The sequence below is a fragment of the Bos mutus genome, chromosome 7 (assembly GCF_027580195.1).
Source record: "Bos mutus isolate GX-2022 chromosome 7, NWIPB_WYAK_1.1, whole genome shotgun sequence".
NCBI classification, from domain to species: Eukaryota; Metazoa; Chordata; class Mammalia; order Artiodactyla; family Bovidae; genus Bos; species Bos mutus.
This window is the reverse complement of record NC_091623.1, coordinates 59,388,545-59,401,859: the sequence shown is the minus strand read 5'-3', so window position 1 is coordinate 59,401,859 and position 13,315 is coordinate 59,388,545.

Genomic DNA, 13,315 nt, shown 5'->3' with positions numbered 1-13,315 from the left:
GCCTGCATCTCTTGTATCTCCTACACTGGCAGGCAGATTTTTTTTTTTTTTTTACCACTGGCATCACCTGGGAAGGAACTTATGTGAATCTTGTTCACCGCTGTAATTGCTAGGCCTGGCATGCATTAAGTGCTCCATCAATACCTGTCAAATGCATACATAATAAGCCCTATAGAACCACGTCCTGGGTTAAGCATTTTCTAACTATTAACCTATTTATTTCTCCCCGAAGCCCCATGAATGTGTGTGTGTCGGGGTTGGGGGGGGAGGGGGACCCCATGAATGTGTGTGTGTCGGGGGTGGGGGGAGGGGGACCATTGTAAACCCATTTTACAGGTGGAAAGGCTGAGTCACAGACAGGTTATGCTCCCACATGTCTCACCACCATGTCACACCACCTCTCGGTCTGGATCTGTGGGTTGTGGGTTTGCGCATGTTTGCATGTCTCTGTACATCTAGGTGTGTTCTCAGTGTTACCAAGTATCTGAAGAGCAAACTTACAAAGGGCTTGCACAAGCTGTGAGGGCACCCTGAGCCTGAGGACAGTGGGTGCCACAGGGTCGGAGGCCAGTGAGGGAGGGCGGGTGGGCAGCCTCCAGTGAGACCGAAGGTCCAGCCTTCAGGCCTTGTTTCCCATCCTGGAGCTGGGCTCCTTCCCACCTGCCGTGGTCTGGCCCTGGCCCAACTGCCGACCTCGGGAACTTGAGTCCCCCCAGGGATGCAGGCAGTCAATTAGAACTGGCAGCGCCTGCCTAAGTAAAAGGCCTGCTTTAATGAGGAGGCTGGGAGGGGTGCTTGGAGCGGCAGGCACCAGGCTCAGCCAGGCCTGGCCAGGAATATGGGGTCCTGCAGCCACCAGTGCCCACCCGCCTGCCAAATCTGTAGGTCCCTGTGTATGCTAGTATTACATTTATCCTCACCAGGCTGGAGCTATTTACAGACCTGAGTGGAGCAGCCTCCAACTCATGCAGGCTACACATTTATTGGGTGTCGACTGTGTGCTAAGTCCTATGCTAGATGTGAGGATACAGCAGGGACAAGAGACACTTCCTAATGATCTAGTGGGAGTGACAGACATCACTAGGTAACCCACAGAGTGGTAAGAGCTATGATTATGATACAGGTGGCATTGGGGACTAAAGGAAGCATCAAGGTGGGCTTCCTGGAGGAGGTGATCCATAAACTGTAATCTGAGGCATAAATAGAAGCAAGTTCCAAAGGAAGGCAGGGAAGAGGAATACCATGGCATGGTTAGGAATAATCTCCATGTGTCCTGGGAGATTAAAGCTACATAACCAGTTGTGTTAGGCAAAATAATGCTCCCCAAAGAAGGCTGAGCACCGAAGAATGGATGCTTTCAAATTGTGGGGCTGGAGAAGACTCTTGAGAATCCCTTGGACAGCAGGGAGATCAAACCAGTCAATCCTAAAGGAAATCAACCCTGAATATTCATTGGAAGGACTGATGCTGAAGCTGAAGCTCCAATACTTCGGCCACCTGGTGCAAAGAACCGACTCATTGGAGAAGACTATGAAGATGGAAAGATTGAGGGCAGGAAAAGAAGGGGGTGGCAGAGGATGATATGCTTGGATAGCATCACTGACTCAATGGACATGAATCTTAGCAAACTCCAGGAGATAGTGAAGGACAGGGAAGCCTGGCATGGTGTAGTCCATGGGGTCACCGAGTCGGACACAACTTAATGACTGAACAACAACAAAGATGTCCTCATCTGAATCCCTGGAATCTGTGAATGTTAAACCTGGAATGGCAAAGGGGAATTAAAGTTGCAAATGGAATTAAAGTTGCTAAATCAGTTGACAGTTAAATTAAAGAGATTATCTTGGATTATCCCAGTGAGCCCGGTGTAATAGCTATGACGAACATAGACAGCACATTAAAAACCAGAGACATCACTTTGCTGACAAAGGTCTGTCTAGGCAAACTATGATTTTTCCAGTAGTCATGTACGGATGTGAGAACTGGACCGTTAAAGAAAGTTGAGTGCCAAAGAATTGATGCTGTTGAACTATGGTATTGGAGAAGACTCTCGACAGTCCCTCGAGCTGCATGAAGATCAAATCAGTCAATCCTAAAGGAAATCAACCCTGAATATTAATTGGAAGGACTGATGCTGAAGTTGAAGCTCCAATACTTTAGCCACCTAATGCAAAGAGCTGATTGATTGGAAAATATCCTCATGCTGGGACAGATTGGAGGGAAAAGGAGAAGGGGGTGGCAGAGGATGAGATGATTAGAAAGTGTCGCGGACTCGATGGACATGAGTTTGAGCAAACTCCAAAAGATAGTAAAAGATAGGGGAGCCTGGCATACTGCAATCCATGGGTGGCAAAGAGTTCCACACAACTTAGCAACGTACAACAACAACCAGTGTAACCACAGGGACCCTTATCAGAGGGATGTAATGGGAGGAAGACTGCACTAGCTTTGAAGATGAAGGAAGGACTCCCCTACCTTGCCCCTCCCCCCTAACTGTTACTTGAGCCGAGGAATGCAGAAGGCCTCAAGAAGTTGAAAAAGGCTAGGAAACAATTCTCCCCGGAACTGCCCTGCCCACACCAGGATTTTAGCTCCAGAAGTTTAAAAATAATAAATTCAGGCTGTTTCAAGCCAGTACTTTTGAGGCAGCCTTGGTATTCTTTGGCTGATAGCCACATCACCCCGGTCTCTGCCTCCATCATTTTTCATGACTCTCTTCCCTGTGTGTCCAGATCAGCCTCTCCTTTCTCATAAACACACTGATCAGTGAATTTATGTGCTTAGTTGCTCAGTCATGTCTGACTCTTTTCAGCCTCATGGACTGTAGCCCGCCAGCCAGGCTCTTCTGTCCCTGGGGATTCTCCAGGCAAGAATACTGGAGTGGATTGCCACGCCCTCCTCTAGGGGATCTTCCCAATCCAGGGATCAAACCCAGGTCTCCTGCATCACTGCTGCTGCTGCTGCTGCTAAGTCGCTTCAGTCGTGTCTGACTCTGTGCGACCCCATAAGCGGCAGCCCATCAGGGTCCCCCATCCCTGGGATTCTCCAGGCAAGAACACTGGAGTGGGTTGCCATTTCCTTCTCCAACGCATGAAAGTGAAAAGTGAAAGTGAAGTCGCTCAGTCGTGTCCGACTCTTAGCGACCCCATGAACTGCAGCCCACCAGGCTCCCTTGTCCATAGCATTTGCCAGGCAAGAGTACTGGAGTGGGGAGCCATTGCCTTCTCCCTCCTGCATCGCAGGCAGATTCTTTACCGTCTGAGCCACCAGGGAAGCACAGTGGATTTAGGCCCCACCCTAAGTCTGGATCAGAGAAGGCAATGGGACCCCATTCTAGTATTCTTGTCTGGGAAATCCCATGGACGGAGGAGCCTGGAAGGCTGCAGTCCAAGGGGTCGCTAAGAGTCGGACACGACTGAGCGACTTCACTTTCACTTTTCACTTTCATGCGTTGGAGAAGGAAATGGCAACCCACTCCAGTGTTCTTGCCTGGAGAATCCCAGGGATGGGGGAGCCTGGTGGGCTGCCGTCTCTGGGGTTGCACAGAGTCGGACACGACTGAAGCGACTTAGCAGCAACAGCAGCAGCTAAGTCTGGATGATTCCATCTCAAGATCCTTAATTACATCTGTAAGGACCCCAGTGGCAAATAAAATCCCATTCTGAGGTTCCAAGCAGTCTTGAATTTGTCCAGGAGCAGTGGGAGTGGCAGGGCAGACAGGCACTATTCAATCAGTACCGTGTGTGTGTGTGTGTGTGTGTGTGTGTGTTTAAACAACATCAAAAATATATATTTATTTGGCTGTTGTTGGGTCTTAGTGCAGCAGGCAGATTCTCTGTTGCTCCACGCGGGATTTTTTGGCGTGGCACAGGCAGTGTATAGCTGTCGCAGGATCAGTGGCTCTGGCACATGGGAATCTTTGTTCTCTGACTAGGGATTGAACCTGCACCCCTGAACTGCAAGGTGGATTCTTAAGTACTGGACCACCAGGGAAGTCCCTACAATGTGTGCCTGATTTTGGTTTCTCTGCTTTAACTCCTGGAGGGCAAGAATTCTGCCCATCTTGGAGAGGACACTGAGGCCTGAAGATGGGGGGGAGTTGTTGAGGGGTACAGATTCATTTGGGCTTCCCTGTTAGCTCAGTTGGTAAAGAATCACCACCCGTGCAGAGGTGAGCCTGGTTTATTATTCTGGGGGCTCTTTAGGGAGTTCATATTTCCCTAGTAAATTCTTTTCTATTCTTTAATTTTTAAGCTTATCTGCATCATTCTTTTTTTTAATATAAAAACATTTTATGATGGGAAATTTTAAACATATAAAAGTAGAGATTAATGCAATGAAGCCTATGTAAGCATTGTCAATGTCAAAACTTATCAATTCATCACTGATCTTGTTTCATCTTCATTAGTATTATTTTGAAGACAATTCTGGAATCATATAATGTAGACATACACAGATCAGTTTGTATCTTTAAAAGATAAGGATTCATGGTTAAAATATTAATATTTCCATAATATCGTCCAGCAATCCATCAGCCTTTAAACTTCCAGTTGCATAAAGTCATAATTTTTTTTTTAGCCATGCTGTGTGGCATGTGGGATCTTAGTTCCCCAACCAGGGATCAAATGCTCGCCCCCTGCATTGGAAACGCTGAGTCTTAACCAGTAGACCACAAAGGAAGTCTAAAAAAAGTTAAAAAAAACAATTCCTACACTTTGAAGTGGATCCAGACAAGATCCACACACATAATTGTTTGATTTCTCTTTATGTCTCTTTATGTCTTTTTTTCCTTGCAATTTATTTGCTGATGATCAGCATTCTGTTTTAGGTGTGTGTCCTCAAAAGAACACAGTGATGGATTTTGTTTCTTTGTTGCTGTTTTTATGTGTCTAATTTGAGAGTCTATGTCTTTCGAGTAGTGAGTTTAATCCATTTATATTTGTTGAGTTTAATCCACTTATATTTGTTGAATTTACAGATGTATTTGGATATATTTCCATCGCTTTCTATTATAGTGTTTTATGGTCAACACCATTTTTTCCCATTACTTCCTTTTTACCTTCTCTTCAACCTCCTGCTGAACTTGTGGGATTTTCTCTATTTCCTTTTATTATTCTCTCTAGTGGCTTGAAAATCATTCACTCTATTTCTGTCCTCTAAGTAGTCATTCTTATCATACTTAAAAAAAAATCAGGCATACTTAGCTTACCACAGCAGAAAGTCAATCAGTGTCTCTTTGTCTCTCTCAATAAGACAAGATCTTAGGATTCATGAACACTACAGCCTCCCCTACCCACCACCCGGCACACACCCACACACACACACGCTCTGAATGTCACTCCTGCTGGTATTTGAATCCTGCCTTGGCACATCCAAGGATGGAAGTGAGCTGGGAGATGCCCATGTGGGTTGTCAGTGTCTGCAGCCATGGTTGAAGAGGTGCAGATGGATTCCAGAGGCCCTAACTTTCTGTGTGACACGTCCTATTTTGGGCCTTAATTTCCCCATCTGTAGGAAAGTGTTGAGTCCCTCCTATGCTAACATCTGAAGATTCTACCCTCACCTCCACATCTTTATTCCCACCATTCAAAAGACCATGCAGAAAATGAATACAAGACTGAAGTGGGGGACGGGGGCTCCAGGAACTCGCAGGAGATGCTAATGTCATTATTTACTTCACTGAGCTAAATAATCTCGGGAATTGCTCATCAGGGCCTGATAACTCGATTGGATTTACGCACAATTAGGCCTTCAGAGCTGAGGAATTCGTCAAGTTCAGGGAAGAAGCTAGGCTCCCTGCCAGAAAGACTAAGGTGCGTGGGCAGTGACATGGGTGCCCAGCCCCAGGAAATGGCCAACTGTGCCAGAGGGAGGCCTTGGATGTCCCGGTTAGTGGCTCCAGCTGGGGCTGGAGGTGAAGGCCCAACAATCAAATTCAACTTGTCGTTGTTCATGTATTATTAATAGTTGGTTTATATTTGGGGACTTTTTTTTTTCTCTCTTTTTAAACATAAAGTCCAGAGAATACTATTGCATAAGAACCGACCTCAATTAAGGATCGCAGTTACTGTTTCGTCACTTTTCTTTTTCACCTATTATTTTGCTTTTGTTGTGTTCAGTCACTAATCCATGTCTAACTCTTTGCAACCCTGTGGACTGTAGCACGCCAGGCTCCTCCGTCCTCCGCTATCTCCTAGAGTTTGATCAAATTCTATGTTCACTGAGTCAGTATTTTTTTTATTGGAGTATAACTGTTTTACAATGTTGTGTTAGGCTCTGTTCTGAAACATGGTGAATCAGCTATTATGTATGTACACATAGATCCTCTTCCTCTTGAATCTCCCTTCCCCACCCTATTTTTCCCCTCTAGGTCGTCACAGAGCCCTGAGCTGAGCTTCCTGAGCTATGCAGCAGGTCTCCACTATTTCACACGTAGTAGAGTACATATGAACCCACTCCAGTGTTCTTTCCTGGAGAATCCCAGGGATGGGGAGCCTGGTGGGCTGCTGTCTATGGGGTCGCACAGAGTCGGACATGACTGAAACAACTTAGCAGCAGCAGCAGCAGAGTACATATGTCAATATTACTCTCCCAGTTTGTTACTTTTGCCTGAGATTTTTGTTTTTCTTCTGTGAAATAATTCAGAATGATCAATTTAAAATCTAAGTCAGATCCATCCTCCCTCTGCCCACAGCCCTTCAGGGCTCCCACCTCCCTTGAGATAAAAAACCCAAGTCTTCTCCATGGCCCACAGGGCCCTGGGTGACCTGCCCCATCCCCTCCCTCCCCTCTTCCCTCTCTCCTTTCTCTCACTTTGCTCCAGCCACACAGGTCTCCTCCCTGTTCCTCCAACACACCAGGCAGGGTCCGGCCCCAGGGCCTTTGCACCTGCTGTGCTGTCTGCTAGGATGCCTGTCCCCCAAAATCTTTTCTTCCTAGTGATTGGTCACCAATTTATCTTTTAGTGCCCCTGTTCCAAGTCCCTCTTTGGTGCAGCCTTAATTTTCCCACCTAAACCAGAGCCTCCTCTCTCCTCACTGCCTGGCTAGGAGTCGGGGTGGGGGACAAGAAAGGGAAAGAGACCTCCCCAAGGTCACACAGTACCTCGCCTGGGAGCCCCTGAAGCCTCAGATGTGAGTCCCACTGGTTCTTGCTTGCTGTGCCCCCTCTTTGACAGTTCAGCTCTCTCATCTGTATGGGGGAAGATGAGGGTGTCACCTCAGTGGGTGATGATTAAGCAAATCTGCGCAGAGAAAGCGCTTAGAACACATGAAAGATGGAGTCAGAGGGATCACTATAGACTTGGATGATCCTGGGAAAGTGGAGAGAGATGAGGAAGGGCTGGTTTGCATTGGGACCCTCATTCAGAAGCCGATTTGATTCAGAAAGGGTGGCCAGGGGTCTAGGGGCTAGTGGGGAGGAGGTGGGCTGGTGGGACAAGCTAGTCTGTTCTATTCCAAGAAAAGAATGTGGATTAAGGGGCTGGGGGTGGGGAAGTCAAGAGCATTGGGTTGCCTAGCAACAAAGATGAAGCTGACAGACAGGATCAAGACCACTGATGTCCCAGAGTCTGAGTCTGGGGGTGGAGGTGGCATATAAGAAAAGAGTTGACATTCAGGATTTTCATCAGGGAGAAGACATTAAGCAAAGAATCTGTGGGGAGGGGGCATGTTTGTCTAAATTCATTTGTTCAATCCATTTTTATTGAGCACCTACTGTGTGCCCAGGTGATGGGAATTCAGCAGTGACAGAACAGACAGAAGTCCCCGCTTCTGTGGAGCTGATATTCCAGTGGGAAGTGGAGAACTAACAAGATAAATATGTAAAGTCAAATGGTGAGCTGAGCTGTGGACTGAACAAATTAGGGGGGATAGGGGATGGAACGGTGCTATTTTAACAGAGGGTGATCAGGGAGGGCCTCTCCAAGTTTGAGCACAGATCTGAAAGAGATAAAGGAGGGAGCCATACAAAGATATGAAGGAGAGGGCATTCCAGGGAGAGGGCATAGCACTTGCAAAGGCCCTGAGGCAAGACCATTACTAGATTATGAGGGATAGTAACAGGGTAATAGTAACAGGGTAATATTCCTTTTTCCTTCTTTTTTACAGATTTCTCACCTCCCTTCTCTTCTCTCTAGTTTTATTTATTTATTTTCGGTTGTGCCGGGTCTTCACTGCTGCACACAGGCTTTCTCTAGTCGTTGACAGCGAGGGCTGCTTTTCATTGTGGGGCACAGGCTTCTCACTGCAGTGGTTTCTCTTGTTGCAGAGCATGGAATCTAGGTGCATAGGCTCCAGTAGTTACGGCACCTGGGCTTAGCTGCCTGGCAGCATGTGGGATCTTCCTGGACCAGGGATCGAACCTGTGTCCCCTGAATTGGCAGGCAGATTCTTATCCATTGTACCACTAGGAAAGTCCAACAGAATAACATTCTAACTCAAAACTCCCCTATCACTTTTAACAGCTGTGTAGGGTTCCACAGCATGAGCCTGAAGTGATACCCTTAATGAAGCCCCAGTTCTAGAATGGCCCTCCAAGGATCCCCACCTCCTCCTTTATCACACTTTGTTCAATTCCCTCCAACTGGGTGTTAACGGGGTCTCTGACACTTCTTTTTTTATAATTAATTAATTAGGCTGCGCTGGGTCTTAATTGTAGCACGCAGGATCTTTTTTGGCTGCATGCAAACTCTTAGTTGTAGCACGCGGGATCTAGTTCCCTGATCAGGGATCAAACCTGGGTCCCCTGCATTGGGAGAGTGAGAGTCTTAGCCACTGGACCACCAAAGAAGTCCCTCAGACTCACTTCTAAACAACAGAGTATAGCAAAATATGATGGGATGGTACTTCTGAAGTCCATTAAATTACATGAGATTGTAACTTCAGCTTTGTTATTTCTTTCTGTCTCCCCACAAGCCTGCCCCGATGGAGAAGGCCACCTGGCAGGACTCCGAGAGCCACTAACAGCTTGCAGCCAGTCTGTAGGGCTGAGCCTGCCCCAGTGCTGTGGATGAGATGGGGTCCTCAGGTGTCTCCTTGAATGAAGTCTCACCAGACCCTGAAGAAAGGCATCTGGCTAAGCCGAGCTGGGTTCCTGACCCACAGAAACGATGGGCAGTGACGTGCGTTGCTTACAGTCTTTACATTTGGGGTCATTTCTTGGTCGCCAGCATGTGTGGTTTCTTTAGGCTGGAAGGCGGTTTTCCCAACCCGGGCAGGAACACAGCGCGGGGCAAGGAGAGAGTCTGTGTCTTGCTGGCAGGGCAGTGGGGACCCATGGGCGTTTGGGGGCAGCGTGGGATGGGACGGAGCTGGATTTTAACTTGGCCATTCTCATTACTCGTTATGTCTGTGCAGGGACAGAGCTGTCGGGGGGCAGCACTGGAGAAAGTGGGGAACCCAGGATGGGACCCCAGAAGCCTTCTGTCCCAGCAGGCCATATCGTGTAGCTGCTCTGGGAGTTTTACCTCTTCCTCATCCTCCACCCCACCCCACCCCCATCTCTCCCTGCTCCACTCCCTCTGCTGCTGCCCATGACGGAAAATGGAATTATATTTTTGTAACTCCTTGTTTTTCCCCTGAACTGCGTTCCATGTGCACTGGGCTAAATTTAAAATCAGATGGATATAGGGTGATCGTGTTCACGCTTGCTCTCCTTTGGGGGAAAAAAATAAGCGCTTCTATTCAGGTGCTGTTTCTCTCAAGGCTGTGGGGAAGTGGGAGGGGGCATTTTTGCTGTGGTGGGCTGAATTGCCACCCCTAGAGACCCCCAGAACAGCCCTGCTCACCCTGTGCTGCAAGCCACCTGTTTATATGTTTGTTGCTCCCCCAGGGCCTCCACCCTTTCTGTTCCCTCTGCCTGGCACACATTTCCCACACACCTCCAGGGCCAGCTCCCCCTTCAGGTCTCAGCTCAAGAGTCACCTCCTCCGAGAAGCTCTTCCTGACCAGCTGGCTCAAAAGGCTGCTTGGCTGCTTCCTATCGCATCATCTTCTTGCATTTTCTTTATTTCTTTTGTCAAACAATTTAACAAGAACAATTTATTATTTAAAATGTTATCAACAGACACCGAAGAAGATATAATTAATTTCATTATTATCTGCATTTTCTTTACAGCACTTGTTATCACCTGGGATTCTCTTAGGCTGATGATGGTCTCTCCCAAGTCCAAATGACAGGCTGGCAGAGGCCTATCCATCCCCCTCAGCTTCTCTATGACTCTCAGCAAACAGGTGTTAAGTGGCTACTGCACTAGACTGTGTATTCAATGGTTCCCGACAATGTGCGCATGCTAGAATCACCTGGGACATATTAAACCCTGCCACTGTCCTCCACCCTGTCCCTGCTTGCCCTCAGGTTCTGAGTTAATTGGTCTGAAGTGGGGGCTGCATACATGACCCAAAGGTGCCACCAGGGTGTAGAATGAGAGGTTCTAGGTTTCCTCATTTCCCCAAAAGACCGAGCTCACCGCTGCCTTCAGGTCTTCACCAGCTTCAGCTGCTGCCTCTGCCTGGAACTTCCTCCCCTCCCATTTAAGTCCTCCACCACTAACTTTTTCTCCTCCTTATAATCATTTATTTCTCATTTTGAGAAAAGTGCAAAGATGAACATAGCAAACACCTGTGTGTCTCCCACCCAGGGCTGACAATGAATGGTTAACCTTTGTCATATCTGCTTCAGGTCATTTTTCATTTTTTAAGAAACAAACAAAATGTGGGGGTGCTTATATCTGTATGTTCTCTCAAGCACATTTATATCCAGGAACAGTGAATAGGATTATTTTGTGCATTAAAAAATGCAGGGAATTCCCTGGTGGTCCAGTGGTTAGGGCTCTGCGTTTTCATGGCCAAGGGCCTGGGTTCAGTCTTTGGCTGAAACTAAGATCCCACAAATTGTGCAGTGCTGCAGAAAAAAAAAAGACATTAATGTACTCATGGCATATATAATTGTGCAACTTATTATTATGATTTTACTAACATTGTATTTTTGACTGCCTGGGTTCGAATTCAAGCTCTGCCATGTAAGAATCTGTGACTTTGGGAAAGTTCCTTAACCTCTCTGTGTCTCAGTTTCCTCACCATCTATTGCAGAATAACGAAATATTCTGAAACATAACAGTTTAAAACAATGAACACTTATTATTGTCTCATTTCTAAGGGTCAGAAATCTGAAAGTGGTATAGCCAGATGGTTCTGGGTTGGGGTCCCTCATGAGGTTGCAGTCAAGACACTGATTGGGGCTGGATCATCTGAAGGCTCAACTGGGGCTGAAGGAGCCACTTTCAAGGCAGTCCATGCACCCCGCTGCTGGCAGGAGGCCTCAGTTCCTCTCCCTTGCTATAGTGCTGCTTGACCATCCTCACAGTATGGCGGCTGGCTCCTCACTCCCTGCCCCCATCAACTGAGTGATCCAAGAAAGACACCAAGAAGGAAGCCAGAGAGCCTTTTACATCCTAGTCACTCCTGCCTTATTTTATGCGTGAAAAACCAGTTGCTGAGTCCACTCACCCTCAGAAAGAGGAGAACTGGGCTCCACCTGTTGAATAAACTGTCAAAGAATTCAGGGACTTCTTTTAAAATTGCCACATTTGGGAAAATACAGATACTGATGCTCTCTCCTTTTCAGTGGGTACTCTTTAGTAGTCATTTTAGGATTGCTTTCTAAGAGTTGCTGTGTGTTATTACACATAGAGTGCTTAGCACAGTACCTGGTACATAGTAGGTGCTCAATAAATGTTAGAAATCATTATTTTTTAAAAATTCTTTTTGGAGAAGGCAATGGCAAGCCACTCCAGTACTCTTGCCTGGAAAATCCCATGGATGGAGGAGCCTGGTAGGCTGCAGTCCATGGGGTCGCTATGAGTGGGACGCGGCTGAGCGACTTCACTTTCACTTTTCACTTTCATGCAATGGAGAAGGAAATGGCAACCCACTCCAGTGTTCTTGCCTGGAGAATCCCAGGGATGGGGGAGCCTGGTGGGCTGCCGTCTATGGGGTTGCACAGAGTCGGACACGACTGATTCGACTTAGCAGCAGCAGCAGCAGCAGCCGCAGCAGGAGTATTTATACCAGAGAAATCTGCAATTGCTAAAAGGCAGGATTACTTCCAAAGAGCTGCTTTCCCGGAATATTACTGTGTATTTTGAACCTCCCTCTCTACTGTTTGACTTAAAGTTTGAGAAGAGGAATTAACTTCTGTATTCAACACTCAAAAGACCAAATACTGAGATCTTTTTATCTAATAAATATCAAATGAAACACTAAAAAAAAAAAATTCTTTTTATTTATTTAATGAATTTATTTGGCTATGCCAGGTCTTTGCTGTGCCATATGGGCTCTTAGTTTCCTGACCGGGGATTGAACCCAGGCCCCCTGCACTGGAAACATGGAGTCTTAGCCATTGGACCACCAGGGAAGTCCCTAGAAATCATTATTGTATGGATTTAATTATGTCCTTTTTGACTATTCTACACTATTGCATTGTTAGAATATGCCCTAATTTACACTATGGATTTTTTTAGGTCAATTCCTGCTTTTCTGTTGTTGTTGTTTTAATTATATGAAGTTCCTTTATTGTTATTATTATTAAACCTTTTATTTTTCTATTGGAGTATAGCTGATTAATGGAGAAGGAAATGGCAACCCACTCCAGTATTCTTGCCTGGAGAATCCCATGGACAGAGGAGCCTGGTGGGCTACAGTCCACAGAGTTGCAGAGAGTCAGTCACAACTGAAATGACTTAGCACACACACATCTCTTTATGTATTAGGCAAAGTGTTTCCCTGAGGACTATGATTAAATATGGAGTCAGTGGGTCATTGGGTGGATGCACTCGGCAACATCAACTCTCCTCCATCATTTCCCAAATCCACAGTTCTCTAGAGTTAATGCCTCAGGGCCTTTGCACATGTGTTGACTGCCCAGATATCTACACAGCTTCCTCCTCACGTCCTTTAGGTCTCTGCTCAAATGTCATCTCCTCAGAGAAGCCTTCCATAATCACCCTGTCCCTCCAGCAATCGGCTTCATGTTTGATGAAAGAATTTGCCATTGTATTATGCGTTTTATTGAACTGTTGATTATATGTCTTCCCCACTGGAAGGTCAGCCCTTTGAGGGCAGGGATTTATCTGTTTCCTCCACTGCTGCAGCCCCAGCATCCAGAACAACGCCTGGGAGTAAACACTGGCTGAGTGGACACCAGATCTGGGTGGCGCTCTCCCCGGTCCTGACTCCTCTTATCTTTCCACTGGGATCCATCCTGAGCTCCCCTGAGCTGAAATTAAGGATTTTACTCCTTCTGGAGGCTCTAGGAA